This window comes from Branchiostoma belcheri, unplaced genomic scaffold (assembly GCF_001625305.1).
Source record: "Branchiostoma belcheri isolate BF01 breed outbred unplaced genomic scaffold, Haploidv18h27 scaffold6, whole genome shotgun sequence".
Taxonomy (NCBI): Eukaryota; Metazoa; Chordata; class Leptocardii; order Amphioxiformes; family Branchiostomatidae; genus Branchiostoma; species Branchiostoma belcheri.
In genome coordinates this window covers 4,146,188-4,154,309 of record NW_017804242.1, presented here as the reverse complement: position 1 = coordinate 4,154,309, position 8,122 = coordinate 4,146,188, and the positions used below count along the sequence as shown (strand labels likewise).

The 8,122-nt window shown below is 41.3% G+C and overlaps 1 protein-coding gene across 1 annotated transcript in view; it reads right to left on the bottom strand.

The window, feature by feature from the left end:
- LOC109482582 (GFP-like non-fluorescent chromoprotein) overlaps positions 1-1,905 on the bottom strand; it is a 4,684-nt gene extending 2,779 nt beyond the window's left edge. Inside the window, exon 1 of the mRNA XM_019785352.1 lies at positions 1,827-1,905. The gene's annotated coding sequence lies outside the window, so the exon portion shown is untranslated. The remainder of the gene's footprint in view (positions 1-1,826) is intronic.
- Positions 1,906-8,122: the final 6,217 nt, after the last annotated feature.

The window sequence follows — 8,122 nt, the reverse complement described above, 5'->3', positions numbered from 1 at the left end:
GGCTGTGATAAAACCATGCATAGTTAAGGACCTATGACAGCCTTTTGCGTATCAAGACAGCAAGTTGGATTTCGAACTTTCGTACTATCGCGATTCGTTAAGCACTATGGGAGGTGCAGGAGATAGCACAGACTACGTCCGTGACATGTCATTTTTTGTGGCGCGGTGCAGGGATAGGAACAGCCATAGGTAACTATAAAATTCTCCAAAAACATCGGCACGGACAGTACAAGCTTCAAACTGAACAACATCCAGGTGGTGTACACGGTGAACGAGGACGGTTTTCCGGAGTGCAGGGACTGTGGCACGGCGGGTCGGGCCTCCAACCTCACTGTGGACGCCTACCACGGGAAGGTCGGCAGGGCTCTGACCTGCACAACTCCGGTCGTCATTCCTGTCGACACCAACGTAACGTGAGTTGAGATACGCTTCTACAATCTTTCTTAAAGTTTTCAAATCTCCAATGTTGGCTGAAGTGCTAGCTAGGTTGCATGGTAAGTTGGTAACTATTGATATACGAGATATGCTATGAATATAACAGCGCGACGTAAGTATTATCATAGGAGATTAGAGGAAGAAAAAAAGAAGTGACACTATGGGGAGGGTCAAAGATTTTATTGGTAGAATTCCGTGTGTGTGCTAGGACGGCCCGGGCTAGAGCGAATGCCTGAGTTCCGAGTGAGACCTGAAGTGCGAACTCGGGCACAGTTCGAGCAGGTGTCGGAAGTGCCCGAAAATCGGCGAGCTCAGCCGAAGGCTGACAGGGAACTTTTCCGGGTTGGGCGTGCCCTCCCGGCAAGGGGCGCCGATGTCAGCAAAAAAGACCTACCACCAAGGTTAACATCCGCGCGTACGTACCTCCCAAGGTTAACATTTGTGCGTACGCCTTTGCTTTTGTTCGGGCCGAGGCCTGAGGCCCTGTCTTTAACCACCCATATCTTAACCCGAAAAGACAAAGTGACAAGTGATTTTGTACTATCTCAAGAATGCCTTTGCCGCGCGCGTACGAGACCAGATCTCATTTGCAGACCATATCTACTAAAGTCACTGGAGGGCTCGCCGTCAAAACTAGGTGGATGGGAAAACAGCGGATGGAGGGGAAGTTTTGCTGATTTCAATCAGTTTGCAAGTGGTAAAAAGTATCCTGGACAAGGATTCGAAAATGATGACACTTTTGACGACTCCAATGGGTGGATCATCGTCGTCGTCTTGTAAAAGACAATAATGTTTTGGAAAGCAACGACGGCAAAATGTGTAGAAATCAGTGGGTTGATATTCGCGGGATACAAGTTTCTCAGTGCGCTACATGGTCGCCTTGCCTATAGCTAGGGGCAGACATGTTAGAAATTAGGTACATGTATGCCCATTTTTCACCCATCATAAAGTCGCTTCTAACACTTATAGCATTTTTTGCTGAACGTCAAATCTATAACAGAAGCATTTACGGAGAAAAAGTAAGCTTCCAGCATCCGCCAATCGTCAGAGCAAATGTACACAAATCTTTCAATGATCGAATATATCAGATCTGTAATAGAAAAAAGTATCTTCGGGAAAATCCAAATTAATTATAAAGCTGCGCCTACAAAGTTTTTGACGGTGATATCGTCGTACGTTGTAGGTTTGCGAAGAAACGGGGAATAGTTTGATTTTGTACCCGGCCCGTTCTTTCTCAAATCAAAATTACGTCGCGAAAAAACATCCATTGCAAGTACATCGTATGATGTACGTGACGTCAACGTCCGGAACGTAAGTCATTAAAGAAGAAAGATGATTTTGAAGCAAACATATGCGGCGAGTATAATACTAGTCTAGAGTATAGTACTCACTGTGAACAGTTGCCTGTCAGAAGATGAAGACAGTCGGTCTGGTGATCGTCCCGTCGCTTGAACACAGCGTCGTTCTCTCTCCGTCTTTTATGGTATGGTCAACAATGCCCTCATTTGCATTTTCGTCAGAACCAATAGCTGTGGGGCACACGTGATGATCTTGTGATGTTTTGTATTGTCTTTTTGACATACCAATTTACAAGTGGCCTCCATCGCTGGTACATTTAACCCCAGCAATGAAACACCACTACCAGGTGTACCGATGGGAAAAGCTGAAAATAATGTTTTATAAAAATTGACTACAGTAACAATTGAAAAGCGTTATAGTCAAATTTGAAGAAATATGAAATCCCATGGACAATCCATAATTGTACAATTATCTGAAACCTGAAGCGAAATAATTTTTGATTGATAGTGGTCAGATAAATTACAGAGACAAAGGTGTTTTTGTTTAGTTGTGCACGGTTTGATGAGCGTCTTTGTCTCCCCATCTTTGATAATATCATCGACAATCTGCAATCATTTGCATTTTCTTCAGAATCAATAGCTGTGGGGCGCACGTGATGATCTTGTGATATTTTCTTTTGTCTTTTTGACATACCCATGTACAAGTGGCCTACATCGCAGGTGCATTTAGCGCCAGTCATGAAATACCACTAACAGGTGTACAGATGGGACATTTATCTGAATTTGATGGAAAAGCTGAAAATAATGTTTTATAAAAATTGACTACAGTAAAAATTAAAAAGCGTTATTGTCAAATTTGAAGAAATAGAAAATCCCATGGACAATCAATAATTGTATAATTATCTGAAACCTTAAGCGAAATGATTTTTGATTGATAGTGGTCAGATAAATTATAGAGACAAAAGTGTCTTTGTTTAGTTGTGCACGGTTTAATGAGCGTCCTTCAATTTGCCCTCATTTTCATTTGCGTCAGAGCATCAATTAAACAAACCAATAGCTGTGGGCAACATGATGATGTGACTTTTTTTTTTTGTCTTTCTGACATACCCATTCACAAGTGGCGTCTATCGCTGACACAGACATACACATGGAGAATCACCATCAAACACCACTAACAGGTCTATAGATGGCACATTTACGTGAATTTGATGGAAAAGCTGAACATAATGTAAGAAATTTGTAGAAAATATAAAACCCTATGGACAATCCATAATTGTGCAATTATCTGAAACCTGGAGCGGAATAATTTTGATTGATAGTGGTGAGACAGATTGCAGCGACAACGGGGCATTGTTACGTTAAGTGTCTGTAATTATTTTTGCACGGTTTTATGCACTGTGAGCAAATAGGGTAAGGACGTTGTATACACGTGCGATGGTATCATCAGGTAAAATGTTATATGTGAAAAAAGGTGAAAAAACGTGACACCCCTGCCACATGCTTTTTATGTGTAATCTCTACATTGCCTAACATATGAAGGTGTTGAAGGTGTTGTACATGGATATGTCGAATCAAGTATAATTGATTTGAACAGACTCGGTTAACGGCTTTATAGAGCTATGTATTACCTGGTTTTGTTGTGTGGGCTGTTAGTATTGTGGTATAGTGATTTAGTGATAAAAGATCATTTAAGGGACCTTCTCATAAGCTGCAAACCGTCCCCTCTGAAGCCTCCCTCACATGCTGCGTCCTTGGTGCGTTCTGCACATGCCCTGTCCGATTTATCTCAGCTTAAAATGTTGTACATGTAGAAAGGCTTAACATAACATAATTTTCAAAAACAGGATTATGCTACTTTTTACGACATTAGTATTATGAATTGAATCCCTTCCTTTGATCAACCCTCCCCCCGTCTTTCTTACAAATTTTCACACTTTTAATACGATCCCACGCAAACCTGCATCTGGTTGCAACCAACACCATCATGTATCTAATTCTACATTTAATATTTAAGACTATTTAGCCCCAAATAGAATCAATTTAACGAAATGACCACATTAACAATATAAAAACAAAACGTCTACACCTGACGGAAACACGTGTTACACGAACTCTAGTTTTTTTGTAGAAAGATTGATCACACAAAAACGGTACGAATACTTTATGGAACTCTTAATTACATATATACAAATGTAGGCAAGACTTTCGATAACACTCAGACTTATTTTACAGATGGATAGCTTGATGGATCTATGTGTTACTTGTTTTTGTGTTGTGTGGGGTGTAAGTATTGTGGTATTTTTTTTTATTTATTTATTCACATGGATTTTTGAGCATTGGGTAGGAAGCACTTGTTGTGCTTATGTAAATCCGCTGCTCATAAAACATAATACAAATGTAACATAGAGAAGACATAAAGTATAACATAAACATAAAATGAAAGTGGCTGGCGCACCAATACCTAGCATAACATTATTGAGATTGGTCAAATCTTCCAGAGTGGTGGATATAGTTAAACACAATATCAAAGATACGGCAGTTGGTAGGGTATGGGAGGGAGGAACTACCTGTAAGAAGTAAAGTACATAATGTGGCGTCGTTTACGTTGAGTGGGTCGGAAGGAAGTATGTTTTCAAGATGAAGGCAAGATATGGATAACAACATTTTGGTCCTTTCAGTATTATAACATTTGCAGTGTAATAAATAGTGTTCTGGTGTCTCATTCGGATGCCCACATTTGCACTCGAGTATTGTGGTATATTGATTTCATAAGCTGAAAATCGTCCCGAAAACCGCGTTGTGACCTTCTTCGCGTGTTGCGTCCTTGGTCCGTTCTGCAAATGCAAAGGCCGAATCATCTCAGCTGAAATGTTGTAGAAAGACTTCACTTGATATATATATATATACCGTATACACAAGCAAGAACTCCCGAGCAAAACCTTACACAAGCAAAACAGCCTTCAAACTTATTAAATCTAAATTGTAGATTCGCGTAACGTCCCTCTGCAACTAAAACAAAATGTCTTAATAAGTTTGTTTATTGGAAAAACTACTGCTAAGCTCATTCTTGTAGAGGTTAGGGTTAGGGTAAAAAATTGAGCTTGAGGTGTGCATGAAGGCTTGGGCTCTAATGAATTTACACAGATGAGGTGGGTTGTTTGGGGGTGGGGGCTCATAATGTGCTATTGTAGCAACTCGATCAAGAACGACTAAGTTGATTTCGTCCGCTACATTGATTATTTGCCCCAAATATTGGCCTTACTGCAGTATAGGCAACAGACCCGCTCATGCAAGACATCACAGACATGTTATCTATTACTCCCAAAACCTTCCTGTTAGATAGTCGTTTCGCAGTGGGCACAAGCTCTTTTAATAACATCAATACATTTTCACCCCAAGTATAGGAGATTGATAATTTTCATATTTTGATCTTATAAATATTTCTTACTTTCATCTCCTAGCCAAATTTTGTTGAAAAAAAGATTGATACATAAAACATTGCTGAACTATAGCTGCTAGCGTAGTCAAGCCAACCCCTTGTCACATGCCTAGGTCGCGGAAGTCATGTGTTGACCACAAATAAAAACACGTGACAGGGTTGTCACGTTTTCTCACCTTTACATCATAATTCAACTCACGTGAATATTATGCTTATGTAACATGCTTGACCTATTTGCTCACAGTGCATTAAACCGTGCAAAACTAAACAAAGACACTCAAGTGTCTCCGCATTCTCAGACTGACACCTATCAATCAAAATAATTACGCTCCAGTTGCAGATAATTGCGCACTTCGAGCGGCAGTCCGCGGCTCCTGCGGTAGTCATTCTCCCATGCAGAGCTATCTCCCTCGACCATTGAAGAAGAATGAAGACCTTTATTGTACACACATACCCACTGGGTTAAGTACAGGTAACAAGAAAAGACTAGAAAATACAGATAAAGTTACATGTATACATTTAAAAAAGTAAATTCGGCTTCTTCTCGCTTCTTAGTAATGGTAAAAGGGTACGAACAGGTATGTTTCATAATCAAAGGTTTGTCTAAGTTCATTAGAAATATAAATTTATCTGTACTGCTTAGGTGTATTAAGTAGGAAAACATGGGTTGTATCAGACTGTAAGTTCTGCTGCTCTCTCTTTGTTGTATAGCTTCATAATCTTGTCGTGAGAGTTTCACGGATGTCCATAACTCTTCTCCGCAAGCCCTCCCTATCCTCCATAGTACTGGGCTCCCGGTCTGCAGCCCGCATCCTCACACAGTTGATATATGTAGGTTGTACAGACCTACACTAGCATGCCTATGTTTAGGTGCCGATAGAAGAACGCTTATTTACATTCTAGAAACGTTGCATTCTAGAAACGTTACATCAATAGTTCTTGCTTATAAACCTGCATTCTTCCTGCAGTCTCTTAGTGTCACCGACGAAAGGTAGTGGATGCTACCTGAAACGTCTGACCATTTCCAAAATCATATCCAGTTGCTTGAGCAGCTGTTTTTTTGCGTTACATGTTTCTCATCTTCAATTTTTCCTAGATCACAGTATCGACATATTCGTTGTTCTAGGGAGTTAGGTCTCCTGCTTTCGATGTGTAATTTGTGGCAGCTTATTCGACATCATGTGGTAGTTTTCAGCTAGCTACGTGATACGCACGGTATTTGTAGACATGACCAAAGCGTTCGACTTCGAATTCGTGGACCACGCTCTGCTCCTCCAGGTCTGCTCCAGCAGAATGGTGGCATGGATTCACGGCTACTTGCAGGACAGACTGCCGCCACTAGTTATCAAAGGGGACACGAGCTCCTGGTGCACACTTTATTCTAATTAAATTGTAACAAGACAATACATTGGCCACCCAGGCAGCATGGCTGATTTCGGCTGCCAAAAGATCCAAAATTAAAATACACAATAAAACATACTAATACAGTAAGCTAACAAGTACGACATTAAGCTAAAATCAATCAATTAACAATACAGAATAACCACAAACTTAAGTACAGAGCATAATAAAAGTATTCAAACAGGATAATAATAATATAGTGCTTTGGAGGTCAGAGGTCAGAGGCAATATAATACAATATGTGAGGAAATGTATATAACGCAAGATCATATGAGGTTATCTTATGTGGTATCACTGGAAGGACCATCAAAACGTTTTGTGGCGGAAATAAATGTTTCAAGTGCCTCAAATAGTTGTTTGTGTGAATGTTACAGCCTGGTAGCCCCTCGGTTAGACGGTGTGGTGTGAGTTGCTCTACTGTGGAGGCTAAAATGTGACGCTGGTGGCTGTAGAGACCACAGCGTAGCAAGTAATGGGAAACAGTCTCAGAAGAGGAACCACAGGAGCAAATTTTGTCTTTGATTTTCATCAGGTGCAAGGTGGCATTTAGTGGGCTCCAGTCCATTCGTAGCCTTGCAGTAAGGTACTCGGATGTTGTAGTACCGAGTACCTTGACGTCTGTACAGCTGGTTATGTCTCGAGGTGAACAGGTATTCCTTGCACTTTCTCTTGAAGTCGTTTAGGCTACTGGCTTCCTTCAGTGCCTGTGGAAGACGGTTCCAGAGGGTAGAGGCGTGTGTAATAAAACTGGACCTGTACACCTTCGTTCTACAGCGGGGAACGTGAAGCGAAGATGTGTAGTGTTGCGTAGCTGTAGACGAGTCGTTCTCCGTTCGTCTCTAGTGGAGGGGATGAGTGACTAACATCTGGTGTACCACAAGGTGGAGTGATTTCCCCATATCTGTTCCTGCTGTTCATGAGCACGCGGACAATAGTTCACCTGAACACACTAAATGACAATGTTGGCTACGCCGGTTGGCCAGAACACGGGCTGATGAGCACAGGGTGGACTCAGGGTTCCCATGGCAAGAACTTCCAGAATCCAGAGCTCGTTTCTGCACCACAAAATCAGACTCTACAAGTTAGTTTTTATGTGTGTGTTCTACATGTTGTTGTCGTGAATCTGTATGTCCTGTACGTGCCTACATTGTATTTTTATGTTAGGTGAGTACAAGTCAGCGGTCCATAATTGTTTATGTACTGCTGCCATGCTGATCATTGCTTGAATAAAGAAGTAGTACAGCGGGGTAGCTCTGCATGGGAGAATGGCGGGAGAAAAGGACGATTATGGTAAGGCAGATTCTGGTGGGCAAGAGGAGTCTATATTGGCCGCTTGTATCCATTGGCCTCTTGTATTTGTGTTGGGTAATGTTTTTGTAGTTTTACATTTGATCAGCTGGTATGCTGTTGCTTTTTCAATCTCGAGGCAATGTGCTTCAATTCTCAGTTTTGTAATGGTAGCTACGAATTATTTATTTTGAACTGATGGGAGATAGTTGTCGATGTGAAAGTCCTTTTTACTATGGCTTCGCCTCACCACGTAGTGGTA